The sequence below is a fragment of the Panthera pardus genome, unplaced genomic scaffold (assembly GCF_024362965.1).
Source record: "Panthera pardus isolate Hobbes unplaced genomic scaffold, ASM2436296v1 HiC_scaffold_8, whole genome shotgun sequence".
NCBI classification, from domain to species: domain Eukaryota; kingdom Metazoa; phylum Chordata; class Mammalia; order Carnivora; family Felidae; genus Panthera; species Panthera pardus.
This window is the reverse complement of record NW_026527013.1, coordinates 90,872,756-90,889,955: the sequence shown is the minus strand read 5'-3', so window position 1 is coordinate 90,889,955 and position 17,200 is coordinate 90,872,756.

Genomic DNA, 17,200 nt, shown 5'->3' with positions numbered 1-17,200 from the left:
ATATCTAGAAAAAATGTTTTTAAGGTCAACAATGTCCAAGAGATTGCGGCCTATGTTTTCTTTTAGGGGTTTTATGGTTTCAGGTCTCATATTTAGGTCTTTAACACATTTTGAGTTTATTTTTATGTATCCTTGAAGAAAGTGGTCTAGTTTCATTCTTTTGCATGTAGCTGTTCAGTTTTCCCACCACCATTTATCAAAGAGATTGTTTTTCCTCATTGTATATTCTTTCCTCCTTTTCCATCAATTAATTGACCACATAAGGTTAGGTTTATTTCTGGGCTGTCTATTCTATTCCACTGACCTATATGTCTATTTTTGTGCCAGTACCAGACTGTTTTGATTACTACAGCTTTGTGGTATAAATCACAAATTGAAATCAGATTCTTGAAATCAGATTCTTACCTCTACACAAATCTCCCTTGATTGCCCCAACTACAAGTGCCATTCCGCATCCCCCCCTCCCCCACTTCTTTAAACCCTTTCCCTTGTCTGGCCCATCTCTCACCTCCTGACAGTGACTACTTATGAGTGTTATTGTGTCTCTCTCTAGTCCCACCCCTTTGTCTCTTATACTGTATAGCTCATAGGCAGATATTAGAAACATAATTTGTTCTTGATTTCCCTCAAAAAGAAACAAAAGTGCAGTGAGGTTGAGGGATTTATGCAAGTTGACACAGTAAGGTACAGCAGACCTGGGTATAGAATGTCAATTTCTGGGTGCCCCTTCAACATCATTCTCCCCACACCTTGTTGCTTCCTTCACCAACTAATGGGTAACTTCCTTGCGGGAAGAGAAGGTACTTCATACTTTGTATACATAACCGGTCCCTCATTTCCCCCCTTCCCCTTCCACTCCACATAACTTTTCCCATGCCTTGCACCCAGTAGACTTCATGCCCAATGCAGGGCTCAAACTCACAATCCTGAGATCAAGACCTGAGCTGAGATCAAGAATCTGGATGCTTAACCAAGTGAGCCACCAAGGCCCCACCCAATAGTTGTTTTATAAATATTTGTTGGTGAATTCTTATACACTAATAATGAAGCAAGAGAAAGACAAATAAAGAAACTGATCCCATTCACAATTGCACCAAGAAGCATAAAATACCTAGGGATAAATCTAACCAAAGATGTAAAAGATCTGTATGCTGAAAACTATAGAAAGCTTATGCAGGTAATTGAAGAAGATATAAAGAAATGGAAAGACATTCCCTGCTCATGGATTGGAAGAATAAATATTGTCAAAATGTCAATACTACCCAAAGCTATCTACACATTCAATGCAATCCCAATCAAAATTGCACCAGCATTCTTCTCGAAACTAGAACAAGCAATCCTGAAATTCATATGGAACCACAAAAGGCCCCGAATAGCCAAAGTAATTTTGAAGAAGAAGACCAAAGCAGGAGGCATCACAATCCCAGACTTTAGCCTCTACTACAAAGCTGTAACCATCAAGACAGCATGGTATTGGCACAAAAACAGACCCATAGACCAATGGAATAGAATAGAAACCCCAGAACTAGACCCACAAACGTATGGCCAACTCATCTTTGACAGAGCAGGAAAGAACATCCAATGGAAAAAAGACAGTCTCTTTAACAAATGGTGCTGGGAGAACTGGACAGCAACATGCAGAAGGTTGAAACTAGACCACTTTCTCATGCCATTCACAAAAATAAACTCAAAATGGGTAAAGGACCTGAATGTGAGACAGGAAACCATCAAAACCGTAGAGGAGAAAGCAGGAAAAGACCTCTCTGACCTCAGCCGTAGCAATCTCTTACTTGACACATCCCTAAAGGCAAGGGAATTAAAAGCAAAAATGAACTACTGGGACCTTATGAAGATAAAAAGCTTCTGCACAGCAAAGGAAACAACCAACAAAACTAAAAGGCAACCAACAGAATGGGAAAAGATATTTGCAAATGACATATCGGACAAAGGGCTAGTATCCAAAATCTATAAAGAGCTCACCAAACTCCACACCCAAAAAACAAATAACCCAGTGAAGAAATGGGCAGAAAACATGAATAGACACTTCTCTAAAAAAGACATCCGGATGGCCAACAGGCACATGAAAAGATGCTCAACGTCGCTCCTCATCAGGGAAATACAAATCAAAACCACACTCAGATATCACCTCATGCCAGTCAGAGTGGCCAAAATGAACAAATCAGGAGACTATAGATGCTGGAGAGGATGTGGAGAAACGGGAACCCTCTTGCACTGTTGGTGGGAATGCAAATTGGTGCAGCCGCTCTGGAAACCAGTGTGGAGGTTCCTCAGAAAATTAAAAATAGACCTACCCTATGACCCAGCAATAGCACTGCTAGGAATTTACCCAAGGGATACAGGAGTACTGATGCATGGGGCACTTGTACCCCAATGTTTATAGCAGCACTCTCAACAATAGCCAAATTATGGAAAGAGCCTAAATGTCCATCAGCTGATGAATGGATAAAGAAACTGTGGTTTATATACACAATGGAGTACTACGTGGCAATGAGAAAGAATGAAATATGGCCCTTTGTAGCAACGTGGATGGAACTGGAGAGTGTGATGCTAAGTGAAATAAGCCATACAGAGAAAGACAGATACCATATGGTTTCACTCTTATGTGGATCCTGAGAAACTTAACAGAAACCCATGGGGGAGGGGAAGGAGAAAAAAAGAGGTTAGAGTGGGAGAGGGCCAAAGCATAAGAGACTCTTAAAAACTGAGAACAAACTGAGGGTTGATGGGGGGTGGGAGGGAGGGGAGGGTGGGTGATGGGTATTGAAGAGGGCACCTTTTGGGATGAGCACTGGGTGTTGTATGGAAACCAATTTGACAATAAAATTGTCATATATTAAAAAAAAAAAATATTTGTTGGTGATGAAAAGGCAGTCCTGTTTGGAACTACAATATTTGTGTAATAAATAAGAAATGCATTTAAACACTCTTATGTCATCAAACAATTCTCAGGAGCACAAAGAAAGGATATTGCCGGGGCGCCTGGGTGGCTCAGTCGGTTAAAGGGCCGACTTCGGCTCAGGTCATGATCTCGCAGTCCGTGAGTTCTAGCCCCGCGTCGGGCTCTGTGCTGACAGCTCAGAGCCTGGAGCCTGTTTCAGATTCTGTGTCTCCCTCTCTCTGACCCTCCCCCGTTCATGCTCTGTCTCTCTCTGTCTCAAAAATAAATAAACGTTAAAAAAATAAAATTAAAAAAAAAAAAAAGAAAGGATATTGCCTCTCTTTGCCCAAGGCATTTTGATAGAGTAGAGAGATCAATGATGTCTTCCTTTTTCTAACTGCCAGATTTTTCTGCTCAAAAATTCATCGCAGAGATCAGATGTGGTGACCGTGATCCCTAGTTCAGCTGAAATGTACTGGGAACAATTGTGTGCACAATTTATGCTCAGCCAGAGAGGACAGTTCCAAAGTGAGAGCTTCCCAGGCTAATTGGGAGAGTCACATGTAAAAGTAACTCTACATCAAGACACATTATCAAGGTGTTCTAGTGGAGGGTCGAATATTAAAGGCCAGTAAGCATTTGGAAAATTATTTTACCTTACCAATAATCACAGACAAAGAAATTCACATAAATATCGTGAGTCCTTGATCAAATTGGCAAAGTTTTTTGTTTTAAATCATGATATCCAGTGTTGACTAGAGTTTGGGACAGTGAGCTCCCAAACACTTGAAGATCCTTTCAGGTGATAATTTAGCAAAAAAATTAAAAACCTTATAAATGTACATAGTTCACCTAGCAATTCTATTTCTACAAGACCTAAGAAAGTCTGTTCTCCAAAGATTTTGGTACCAATATATTCATTGTATCAGTATTTACTTGTAAGAGTGAAAAATTGGACACGATCTAAATAATGATAATAGATAACAATTAAGTATTTACAACATCCCACACACTTGCCTGAAAACTTTATATAGCTTAATTCATGCAGACCTTACAAAAAACAATATGGGGAGATACTATTATTATTAGTACCCCCATTTTACAGATGAAGGACTGAAGCATACAGAGGTTAAATAATCTGGTCATATGCCTGGTAAGCAGGAAAATCAAGATTTAGCCTCAGCTGTCTAGCTTTAGTGTCCACAGTCTTAACCATTCCTCTCCACTTCCTGTCCAATCTAAACAGCCAATAGTAGCGAGAGGGTTAAAATCAACAATGTTCAATGTGTGTATGTGCGAGGGGGTGGGGAAGAGGGAAAGAGAGAGAGAGAAGGAGGAGAAGAAAAAAGAAAAGAGAAGGAGGAGGAGGAGAGCATGGGGGTAGAAAAAAGAGAGTGTATATGAATTATAGAACATTTATACAAATACTATGCAATTATTAAAAATGTATAACTATATAGGTATAGCTCGTTTTATTGTAGTTTGTAGATATTGTGGCTTTTTTTTTTTTTTTTTTTTACAAATTGAAGGTTTTTGGCAATCCTGCTTGAAGCAAGTCTGTTAGCACCATTTTTCCAAAGAATTTGCTCACTTCATGCCTCTCTGTCACATTTTGGTAATTCTAACACTATTTCAAACTTTTTCATTATGATTGTATTTGTCATGGAGGTCTATGATCAGTGATTACAACTGGCTGAAAGCTCAGATGGTGGTTAGTATTTTTTAACAATAAAGTATTATTTAATTAAGATACGTACTTTTTAGACATAATGCTTTTGCACACTTAATAGACTATATACAGTAGCATAGAAACATTAATTTTATGTGTACTGGAAAACTAAAACATCCATTTGACTCAATTTATTGCGATACTCGCTTTATGGCAGTGGTCTGGAACTGACCCCGCAATAGCTCTGAGATCTTCTTGTATTGAGTTGTGTTCTAGAACAGTGTCTTTCAAACTCTTTTGACATGACCTCTATTAAGAAATAAACATTTTGCATTGCAACCATGCTGATCCATGACAGGTTGAGGGTAAGGTGGCTTCTACCAGCACAGCTGTGCTATTTGTATATTGTGGGTGTCTCTTTTCCTATGTCATGCCAGTTCTTAAATTTTTTGGAGTATCACATACATTGTTTTATACACACATACATTGTTTTATACACACACACACACACACACACACACACACACACACATCTGAAATAGAAGTTTCGTGAAAACAATACCCAATCTTACTAAGTATGAAGCAGTCTTATATTTTTTGTTCTATTCTATTCCATTCTTAAAATTCTGGTTGTCACCCTCTAGTTGAGGTCATCATCCTGAATTAATGTGACAAAATTTGAAACAGATTCTGGAAGCAAACCATGGTGCTTGTAAAACCTCAAGTTTCCACAAGAAGGCACCACAATTCTAGCCAGACACATTTTCCGCCAAAGGCTCCCCGCACTGGGGTTCAGGAGAGGGCAGGGATGTTGTCTTTTGCAGGATACAATTAAATGGGCCAGGCCCATTGGCACCTGGAAGAGGAGATAGGATCAATATACAAGGAGGTGCAGTCATGTTAATGGCAGAGCCCCGGAGGGAAGTTCTCACTCCTGCTGCCAGCGTCCCTGGACTTCCCAGTTCTGTAAGGCCTGGTCATACTTGGATTCCCTTTCTAAGAGTCTCATGGAACCCTGTATTCCTTAGTGCCAGGGATCTTTACAGTAAACTCTTGTTTCGTTTGCTGACCAAGCTGCAGTCGAGGATGTTCTCTTTATTCCTACAAAGGAGCCTCATCGAGAAAACAAAAAAGAGAGATGTTCTCAGTATATTCAGTTAAAAAAAAAAAAAAAAGGATATCCCTTGACAGCACTTCTTTATAATGTAATTTTGTTTTAAAATGTATAACATAAAATCTGGAAGGGTATACAGCAAGATATTAACAGTAGTTCCAGCTGAATGATGATTTGGGAGCATATACTTTTTCTGCACAAGTTTTTTTTTTTTTTCCCTAAAATAACTGTATACTACTTGTTTAATGTTTTAAGTGCAATGCTCATTAAAAAGAAAGAAGGAATCTTAGGACACCTGGGTGACTCAGTTGGTTAAGTGTCTGACTCTTGATTTCAGCTCAGGTCATGATCTCACAGTCTTGAGATAGAGCCCCACATTGGGCTCTGCAGTCAGCATGGAGACTGCTTGGGATCCTCTCTCTCCTTCTCTCTCTGCTCCTCTCTCACCCTCTAAAATAAAAGATAAATTAAAAAAAATTTTAAAAAGAAACAAGGAATTTTAAAAACCAAGATATTTTTAAAGACAACAGCACAGGGTTGCTGAATGTCTTCAGAAGTATGATGGGATTCAGGCTGGGTCCCAGAGGCCTTTGATGGAACAGGTGTCCTGGGAATTTTCCTCAATGGAGCCACCAAGTGAAGTCCGCAGGCTAGTTCCCTCAGGAAATACTGGGAAAATGGTGAGGGTTGACTACGGCTGAAGTAGAGTACCCCGAGCTCATAAAGGACACAAAAATTTGAATGTGTTTGGTAGAAATAGTTTTATCTTTTAGACTTCCAAAAATTGCGCACTTTTTGACAGACATTTTAAATGATATAATGTATACGCAAGTTGTAAAGCATAATAATGAAACAACAAAAATATCTCCATTATCCAACTTAAAAAATAGGACATGACTAATGCCTTTGAGACCCTCAAATACCTCTCTCTAAACCCACCAAGCTCCTGCCTTTCCAAAAGTAACCACTCTTCTGAATTCTGTGTTTAACATTTCCTTTACAGTTTTATTGTGAATGTATACATCCTTTTTTAAATCTTTACTTATTTTGGAGGAGAGAGAAGGGGGCAGAAAGGGGGTGGAAAGAGGATCTGAAGTGGGCTCTGCAGCAGAAAGCCCGATGTGGGACTCGAACTCATAAATGGTGAGATCATGACCTGAGCTGAAGTCAGACACTTAACTGACTATATACATCCTTAATAATAGTAACAGTTAACATTCTTTGAGTTCTTTCTCTTTGTAGGACAATATTTTTAAAAACATTTTTTAACGTTTATTTTTGAGAGGGAAAGAGAGACAGAGAGTGAGCCAGAGGAGGGGCAGAGAGAGGGGGAGACACAGAATCCGAAGCGGGCTCCAGGCTCGGAGCTGTCAGCACAGAGCCTGACGTGGGGCTTGAACTTGCAAACCACGAGATGGTGACCCGAGCCGAAGTCACACACTTAACTGACTGAGCCACCCAGGTATCCCTGTAGGACACTATTCTAAAGTCTTTACATATTTTAACTCTAATCCTCCCAACAACCATGCAAGGTAAATATTGTTATTAACATCTCAATTCTGTAGTTGACAGAACTGAGGCATGGAGTGGTTGAGTGACATTCTCAGAGTCACGCAGCTGGCAGGTCCTGGTGTCAAACCCAGGCAGTTTGCTCTAGCTTCTGTACCCTTATCTACTTATTCTACCTACTCTTTTTTTAAAAGTTTATTTATTTATTTTGAGGGGAGGAGGGGCAGAGGAAAGGAGAGAGAGAATCCCAAGCAGGCTCTGTGTTGTCAGTAGAGCCCGATGTGGGGCTTGATCCCATGAACCATGAGATAATGACCTGAGCTGAAATCAAGAGTCAGACATTTAACCCACTGAGCCATCCAGACGCCCCATTATTCTACCCACTCTTCACAATATATTGTCATTCTCCTTATTTTTGAATCACATACAAATAGAATCCCACCAAGTTAGCTCTATTTGCCCAGAAGCACACTCTGAGATGTGGGTTCTAATGAGAGTGGTTTATTTGGGTCTATTTTAGTCAGGGTTCTCCAGAGAAATGGAACTAATAGGATATACATCGATATATATGAGGAGATTTATTTTTACTATAGGAATGGGCTCACATGGTTTTGGGGCTTAGAAGTCAGTCCCACCATCTGCTGTCTGCAAACTGCAGAGCCAGGAAAGCTGGTGGTGTAATCCAGTCTGAGTCCAAAGGCCTGGGCACCGGGGCCCCATGGTATAAGTCCTGGTCTGAGTCTGAAAGCCAGAGAATCAGTAGTGCCAATGTCCAAGGGCAGGAGAAGACAGACGTCTCAGGTCAAGCAGAGAGCAAATTTGCCTTTTACTTGCATCTCTGTTCTGTTCAGGTCCTCCAAAGATCGGATGATGCCCGCCTGCATGGGTGAAGGCAATCTTCTTTGCTCAGTCTACCCATTCAAATACTAATTTCTTTCAGAGATGTTCTCCCAGACACATCCAGAAGTGTTCTACCAGCTCTCTGGCATTCCTTGGTTCAGTTAAGTTGACACATCAAATTAAGCATCACAGCCACAAAAACCCAGTAAGGGAGTGGAACACTGGAACAGGGAAGGAAAAGCCAACACAGAACTTACCCCCGTGGGCAACTATATCTTAATCACACCGAGGAGCCAGAATAGAATATACACTAAAGATTTATCCCACCCAAGGGGTGAGGGAACAGGAGTATTACTACAGCAACTCCTGTCAATCACAGGTTGAGGTTTGGCTTCTACAGGATGTTAATTCCTGGGCGCCCTGGCCTGGCATGCCTGCAGGCAGAGCAAGCGTCACAGAGAAACCCCTCTGGCAAATGGTTGACATTACTGACATAGGGGCTGGACTGGCCTGTGCTGAAATGGTAAGACCGAAGGGAATAGGAGCAGGGAGCCTCCAGTATCTTGATACATACCCTGTGAGCATTCTGCAACTTGCTTTCTTGGCTTACTGTTCACCACTATGGTTGTGAGGCTCATTCCTGCCGGCATGCTGGGACATGTAACTGCGGTTTCTCCATTTTTCACTGCTCTACTCCATTGTATGAATATGTTCCCTTTTATTTATCCCTACTTTTTTGTTGATCTTTTCTTTTGTTAGTGGACATTTGGGCTGTTTCTACCTTTTTTTTTTTTTTTTGTCTTCAGAAATAGTGTCATTTTCTTTCACAAAATCTCCTGCATTTGTCAAGAGGTTCTCCTCCATACCTAGGTTTAGAATTGTTGGGGTAGGAAGTATTTGCATCTGAACTTTACTACATAACGAGTGCAGTATTCTTCCAGTAGAAGTATCAGCAGCAGAGTACCAGAGTTCTAAAGTTTCATATCTTTACTCAAAATGATATTGTTAGGGCACTCAGCTGGCTCAGTTGGTTAAGCGCCTGACTCTTGATCTTGGCTCAGGTCATGATCTCACAGTTCGTGAGTTTCAGCCCTGAGTCAGGCTCTGAACTAACAGTGTGGAGGCTGCTTGGGATTCACTCTCTCCCTCTCTCTTTGCCATTCTCTCTGCCCCTCCCCACTCATTCTCTCTCTGTCTCTCTCAAACTAAAAAAAACCCCGATATTGTTAGACTTTTAATTTTTGCCAGTCTGAAGGGTATAAAGTGAAATTTCTTCATTTTTTGAGAGGATACACACACACGCGTTTTTTAAAATTTAAAACTCATGCGGATTCAAGTTCAATTTTGGTCTCTGTCCTTTCAAATTAAATTGTCTAAGAAGAAAGTTTGGAAATAACAGCTGGAGTTGTGACTATAAATGACTGAAATTGTTTTGCTTGCATAACTCATATGACGGTTAATTTTATGTGTCGACCTGACTGGATCACCCAGATATTTGGCTGAACGTGATTTCTGCATGTGTCTGTGAGGGTATTTCTGGATGAAATTACTGTTTGAATCAGTGGACTCACTTGGGAAACTTGCCCTTTCCAATGTGGTGGGCATCCTCCAGACTGGTGAGGGCTTCAGTAGAACAAAAAAGTGGAAGAAGGAAGAATTTGGCCTTTTCTGACTTGAGCTGGGACATCGATGTTCTTCTGCCGTCGGCATTCCTGGTGCTCAGGCCTTAGGTCTGGACTAGAATCTACCTCATCAGCTTTCCCTGTTCTCAGACTTTCAGAATAGGACTGGATTCTATCACCAGTTTTATTGGGTCTCCTGCTTGCAGATGGCAGATCACGGGACTTCTCAGCCTTTATAATTGCATGCGCCTATGTTTAATAATAAATATTTTGTTTGTTTGTCTGATGATTTGTTTATTTATAATTGGGTCTGTTTCTCTAGAGAACCCCTACTAATACAACTTGCCAACAGGTTCTAAGGTCCATGATGGGAGAAGACTTTCAAAAGTGTGATTGAAGTTAGCACCTTGAGTTAGGTGTTGTATCGAAGGATACACTGTAGGATGACACCAAAGTTTTGTATGTCTAGTCAAAATTCAGTGTCCTAATATTACAGGCAGGTCTCATACCGTACAGATGATGATAGCCTTCCCTCTTTGTGCTTCCCTCTTTTCCACCTTGGAACAAGTGGTTCTTCTAGAGGGCTTATCTGAGGAGAGAACTGTGTCAACATTAACACCTTTTTGCAATATCTCTAGTGAAGGAGGAAGTGGTTCCCAGTATTAGTTTCATAGGACGGCTGTAACAAATTAGCACAAAGTGGGGGGCTTAAAACAGCAGAAATTAATTCTCTCACAATTCGGGAATTCAGAAGTCCAAAATCAAGGTGTCCAGCCTCCTTCTGGAGGCTCTGAGGGAGAATCTGTTCCGTGTCTCTCTGCTCGCTTCTGGGAGCTGCCAGCCAGCCTTGGCGTTCCGTGACTGCTGAAGTCCGAATTCTGACTCTGTCTTCACATGACCTTCTTCTCTTATAAAGGCACTTGTCACTGCCTTAGGCCCCAACTTGGTCCAGGATGCTGTCATTTAGAGACTCTTACCTTTGTTACACTTGCAAAGACCTTTTTCTCAGTAAGGTCAAAGTGTAAGGTTTTTGGTAAACACATCTTTTGGGAGTCCACAATTCAATCTGCTCCAGGAGGCAACAAAGGATGCTGTTGAGAGGGGAAGCTAATCACATCACACATTCAGAGGTTCTGCTCGTATCTCTCTTTTAGTGGGTAGAGCAGAAAAACGCCATGCTGAACATGATAGATGAGAGTTCTTCATTTGTGTATTCTGAGAGTTCATAGCTTTTCCCTAAATAGAGGCTCAGTAACAGATGTCTGATCTCACCATAGGGATTGTCAGGGAAGCCAGCCAACAGGAGGTAGTGCTAATAGTTTCACTGGGGAGAATATAAATGACTCTCTAAGAAGGAAAAATATATGTGCTGTTGGATAGGCAGGTTGCAAAAGAATTTCCTTATGGTGGTTGTTATTTATTTAACTTTTTCTCCCTGATCTTAATATCCTTCTTAAAAAAAGAAAAGAAAAGGAAAGGAAAGGAAAGAAAAGAAAAGAAAAGAAAAAGGAAAAGAAAAGAAAAGAAAAGAAAAGAAAAGAAAAGAAAAAGCCCTCCCTGGAAATTTCTTCCCTGGAAAATAAACCTATTCTGTAATGCCCTATTTATTTTATTTAAAAAGTCAGAAGCGAGAATGACAACATGTGACCTTTTTTAATTCTTGGGATTTTTTTTTTAACTTTTCTGTATTCTTACAGTGAAAAAGTTAATTTGGTAAATTTCCCATCATTAGCAAGAGACATCATAGATATTTTAAGCAATATTTACTTCTTCAGATGTTTATTTTTCACTCTGAACCCGGATTTCTAAGCAGTAAGAAAGTTGTATTCCTGTCTAGTATTTCTTAAAAAAAAAAGTGACATTATTCTAAGAAAAGAAGTGTGATGATCTCATTGTTATGTCTATTTAGACAACACTCAAATAATTAGTACAGGACATGTGCCTCCAGCAAGGTGAGGAGTTTCAGACAGGAGTGTGCAGGGCTGTCCATACAGTACTAAAAATAAGCATCACAGGGAAAATACCTTTGTGAAAAAGATCTTGTGCCCTCCAAAAAAAAAAAAAAAAAAAAAAAAAAGGTCCCAAAGTATCCAAAGAAGCTAATAAAAGCTTCATAAGGAGCTTACTACATAAGAAGAAAATAAGAAGCTAATATAACTGCACTGTGAACACATTATGCTTATATTTTCCTTTCTTTCTCCCTCTTAACTTTAGACCTTCCTCTCTTAAGGTCAGAGTCACAAGGTTTTAGTGCTAAAGACTCTTGAAAAGTTACTTATGCTATTGTTCTCATTTCAGAGTGAGGAAATGGAAGCTCTTAAGGATAAATGAAAAACAGAATGTGACACATGTAGTGACAAAGCCTTGGCCTGGCACACACTTCTTCTGAATCTAAATGCCTGAAGTTTAAACAATTTATTCAAAATCATTACCAGGAATATCCTAGATCTCCTATAGAATGATTACAAAAAATAACTGTCATTCCCAGCAGTTTTTCATATGTTTTCTTAAAAGAAACTTAAAAAAATACTTTGTCTTTGCATCTTTATTTTCAAATTTCTAATTCATGGAATTAAAAACAATATACACACACAGGTACAAAATTTGAAACCCAGAAGTTACTGTAGGTACAGTGAAGTGCTTACCTGCTCAAAATTCTGTTTGTTCCTATTTGAGAGGACTGGCTTAAATTGTCATATTTGTTTAATCTAATTTCTCTGTGCAAATTATGTACTTTTTTGTGAGAACAGGGCTTCAGCTGTGGGCAACAGACAATTGCTTCAGATTTTATTTACTTCACTGCTAAGTCAATCATTAAAACACCTGAAAATTACTTTCTATCAGTTGTGGCTCATTCCAGAGAATAACACTTCAGAGTATAAAAATCAATTTCCCCCACCATATCTCACTTAATTCTCACATGGTAACCCTGAACGGGAATGTATTTTCCTGATTTTTTTTTAGCGTGTATAAAACTGAGCTCCTGGGATTTGCTCAAGGTCACAGTTCTCTATTATACATCAGCCTTATTTAAAGTAGAGAACTCCAAATAAAGTGTCTGTTTGTAATAGTATTATACCAATAATTTTCTTAGGTTTGATAAATCCCTGAGCCGTGTAAAATGTTAACATGGGGGAAAGCTGGGTGAAGGGTATATAGTGGATCTCTCTGTAGGATCTCTGTAGCTTTTCAGTAACTTTAAAAGTATTTAAAAACTTAAAGTGATTGAAAAATAGGTCCTCTAATTATTCTCTGAGTTGATTAGAATTTTAGATCTGGTGGGCTAGAATATAATCTTTCCACTTACAGATAAGAAAATGGGTTCCAGGCTGACTTTCCTAAGCTCACACCAGACCAGACTCTCAATTACTAAGCTGGTTCTTTCATGACACCTGCCTGGTTTCCAGGGCATGTATAGAGATCGCATACTTCTATTCAGAAAACTTTGTCAGCAAGCCCGTAGATCCAACCTACTCTTGGAAACACATGCAGAATGATATGTCCAGTATGTTGCAATGCCTGAATTCATGATATTTGTGAATCAATCTTCCTATCACATGACTATTCAAACCATGTGCACCTGCAAAGGCCCCCAGCAGTTCCTGCCATCTGGCCCCATGACGTAGGAAGACACTGGCTCCCTTTTTCTCATTTCCTTTGCTTTTCATTGGTACCACAGCCTTTCTTCCAGCTTGACTTCTTTTTTCCAACTTACCCTTCTCCCTGTGTCCGTTGAGTGAGGTTGTGAGGGCGGGACTCATAGCAGAATTTTGAAACCGTGTGCTTCTCCCCATCCCTACAATTTAAGAGACATCCCAGTTGGACAAGACTCAGGAACAAATTACCTGGAGTGGACTCCTCTCATCTTTGAGCTCTGGGGTCAAGGAGAAGCACAATTCTTCCAATTCTGCTCGGTGACCCTACCCAAATGAAGCTGCTTAATATTATTCTATCCCCCAACAAGGGTTGTGTGTGGGTAACTGCTTCATTCCTTTTGCAAGCCACCTCACTGACAAGTGTTGGAAGGTGAATTTTTCCTTCAACTCTGTTCTTGCCCTTGGGCTGAGAACACTGCTTCTCTCCTCACTCTCTCTGGAGCTCTAGTGTTAGTCTTTGAAAAGTGTTGCCCTTGGCTATTGAAGGAACATGCTATGCCAGGAAGCATATACTAAGAGAAAAAAAGGAGAAAAAACAGGGGCACCTGGATGGGCCAGTCAGTTAAGCATCCAACTTCAGCTCAGGTCATGATCACCATTCCCAAGTTCGAGCCCTGCATCGGGCTCTGTGCTGACAGCTCAGAGCCTGCAGCCTGTTTCAGATTCTGTATCTCCCTCTCTGTCTCTGCCCCTCCCATGCTCATACTCTGTCTCTCTCAAAAATAAATAAACATTTTTAAAAAAGGAGAAAGAACAATAAAGAAGCACAAAGGCATTATTATCAGTTTTTCTATTTTCTGGCGAAGGCATGGAACTGAGAAACCATTCTGGAAAAGAGAAAGATTTAAAAAAATGACAACTCTGCTTTTATATTTTCCATTTAAAAAATATTTTATTTTTCTAAAGTAATCTCTACCCCCTAGTGGGGGGCACAAACTCATGACTCTGAGATCAAGAGTTGCAAATTCCACCAACTGAACCAGCCAGGTGCCTGCATGCTTTTATATTTTTATGTTTCTTCCCAGTCTTGGTTCACATGCATAGATATCTTAAACAACAGTACTATAAAGATTCTACTTTATATTTAGTTTTTCCCTTTAACACTAAATCATGTGCATTTTTTTCATTTTGCTACTGTCTTTATTATGTTCATTTTAGTAGATGCATAATGTACAGTGTTAACTGTGTGTCCAGTGTTTAAAATGTTATTTGATTCCCACGAAACCCTACAGAGCAAGAATTGTTTTGCTCATTTCATCTTAATTACAAAAGTGAAAACGGAGGCAGAGAGGTTAAGTAAATTGCTCAAATTCATCCATCTACTGAGGGGGTAAGTCAGAATTCAGACCAAGGTGGGTGGACTTCAAAGTCTATGATCCTGATTTGTCAGATAGTAGAGTGAGGATACACAGTGGGACTCCAGGTCCTGTTACTTAGCCTGATACTCTGTGCAGAAACCGGTGGTTCCCTGGCTGAACATCAGCATCATCTGGGGAGCTTTGAGAGACACTGCTGCCTCATCCTTAGAGATTCTGATGTAACATCAGGGTATTCCAAAAATCCAAGTGTTTTAATGTCCAGCTACTGCTTTCTGTGACGACCTCACTGTAGAGAAAACAGAAGAGGAGAAGCAACAATTAAATCACAACCGAAATGAATGAGAGTTATTTAGCTTCAAAAATGGCTTCGTGAGTTTTCTGTCTCCTGCCAAATTGTGGAAGTCTGTCTGTATAAGTTTAGGAGTCATTAGCATAGAGATATAAAGTGAAGCCTTGAATGTAGATGAGCGGGCTCTTGCAAAGCATGTAGCAAGGAGAGAAAAAAACTAAGAACAGAGCCTTGGGGACTAATGCTGAAGGGATGTGTGGAGGAAGAGAAGAGTGATAGGACAGGATATTTCTAGGATTTTTAGATGCTAAATGCTGCCAAGAGGCCATGTAGGAGAATGCCTGAAAACCCGTGGATTCAGCATCAAGTCCTCATGGGAACGTTTATGGCGGAACACTGGGGGAGCAGTGTGGATGAACAAGATTTCAGTGACTGAGGCCAATGTGGGAGGGAAGGAAGCAGATACAATCTATATGGACCTTTTTACTGAAATGCTGGCTTTAACAATGTGTCAGTATGTTTTCAGCTGTAAGCATGAGAATCCCCAAATAAAAGTGACTTACACAATAGAGACCCTCCCATTCAACACACACGCGCACGTGCACACACACACACACACACACACACCCCACATATATAACAAGAAGCCCAGAGGTGGACGGTTCAAAGATTTAGACTCTAGTTGGCTTCTCTGGGATACTTTTGGCCACCCCTTCATGGTCATGAGATGGTAGAAGCATCTTCAAATATTACATCCTCATATGACAACACCTAAGGGACAGGGCTCCTCTTATACCTCTCCTTTTGTTAGGGAGGAAACCTTCCTGAAAGCCCCAAGCCGACTTGCTCTAATGACTCATCACCCTTAACACCCACATTGCCACTCCTCCAGCTATAAGGGATCTCTCAGTGAGTGAACATCTGGCTTTTTTTCCCTTTATACTAGGAAGTAGGCTCTGCTTTCAAAGAAGAGGGGAGGAGAAAGATGGCTATATAGGCAACCACAGAGTTCCACAGAGAGTATGAAGGAAACATGATAGTCAGAGGAAGACATGGACTTAATGCAAGTTTGCCGCATGTTTGTGTTAACATCTTGAAGCTGGGCATGTTTAAATGTTTTTCACAGATAAAATATAATAGTGAGACCCCCATGGTTGTGAGATGCATGGAAAGTAAAACATGAGAGACGGACAGGTGTCTCTTCCATTCTAATTGGAGGGAAGGAGAAATGAAGAGGGTGGATACCCTAAATGTATTGGTTTGCTGTGGACTTGAGGGGATCACCCCTGATGGCTTTGGTTTGTTTCTCGTGAAGTGGGTGACTGAGTTCTCTGCCAAGGGTAAGGGGGACACAAGACAGCACAGGAGAGAGTTGCCCAGGCAACACAGGAATTCCAGCTGATTTTAAGGGCTCAGTTGAGGTTGGCTGCCCTGAATTTAAAATTATTCTTATCAGGGGAAGTCGTGATTTTTCTGTCCTCTCCAGCTGCACTACACGCCTGGCCATGGGGGTTGAGAAGGCACAACGGCTACTATCTCAGGGGACTTTCCGTACAGGTGTGACAAAATAAATGCGACAAGGGAACTGAACGCATCATCTAAAGAGCAATTTCACTGATATCACACACAATCTGAATGGGAACAAAGTGAAAACAGGGGAGTAGATTCACTGGGAGAAAATCAAGACACCAAAGGATCAGGCATGGAAGTGGCCGAGGGACTGGTGTGAACGAATGAATTGGAAGAATTGGAGGACAAGGCTTAGCAAATGGGCTGACTTATTTCAAACACGGCACCCTTCTGGGTGTTGAAAACATCCAGAATGTTGCATTAGAACGAGTGGCTTACGTATGATGAAGATCGAGAAATGACAAGCTATGGTATTGGAAGGGCCATCTATATGGCCTGAGGCACAATTTGTAAAAATGGAAGCGGATGAAAGAAGTGATTTTCAAACTTTAATGTGCCTATGAATCTCCTGGGGATCTTGTTAAAATGCAGATTATGATTCTGTAGATCTGGGATGAGGACTGAAGCTCTGCAGTTATAACGAGTTACCAGGTGATGCCGATTTGTTGATCTGGGAACCACAATTTGAGTGGCAAAACACTGGATAAGCCCACCATCGACTTCTACGCATATTCTCTTTATTAAAAAACCTTCTATCCCACTTTGCTGAAGGGGATGGACCTTAGAAAGTACGTGTTATACCTGGTCCCACTTGTTGCCCTGTTGGGGTAGAGGACCTGATGCAACTAGAAACTACCCATAATCTGAACTCAG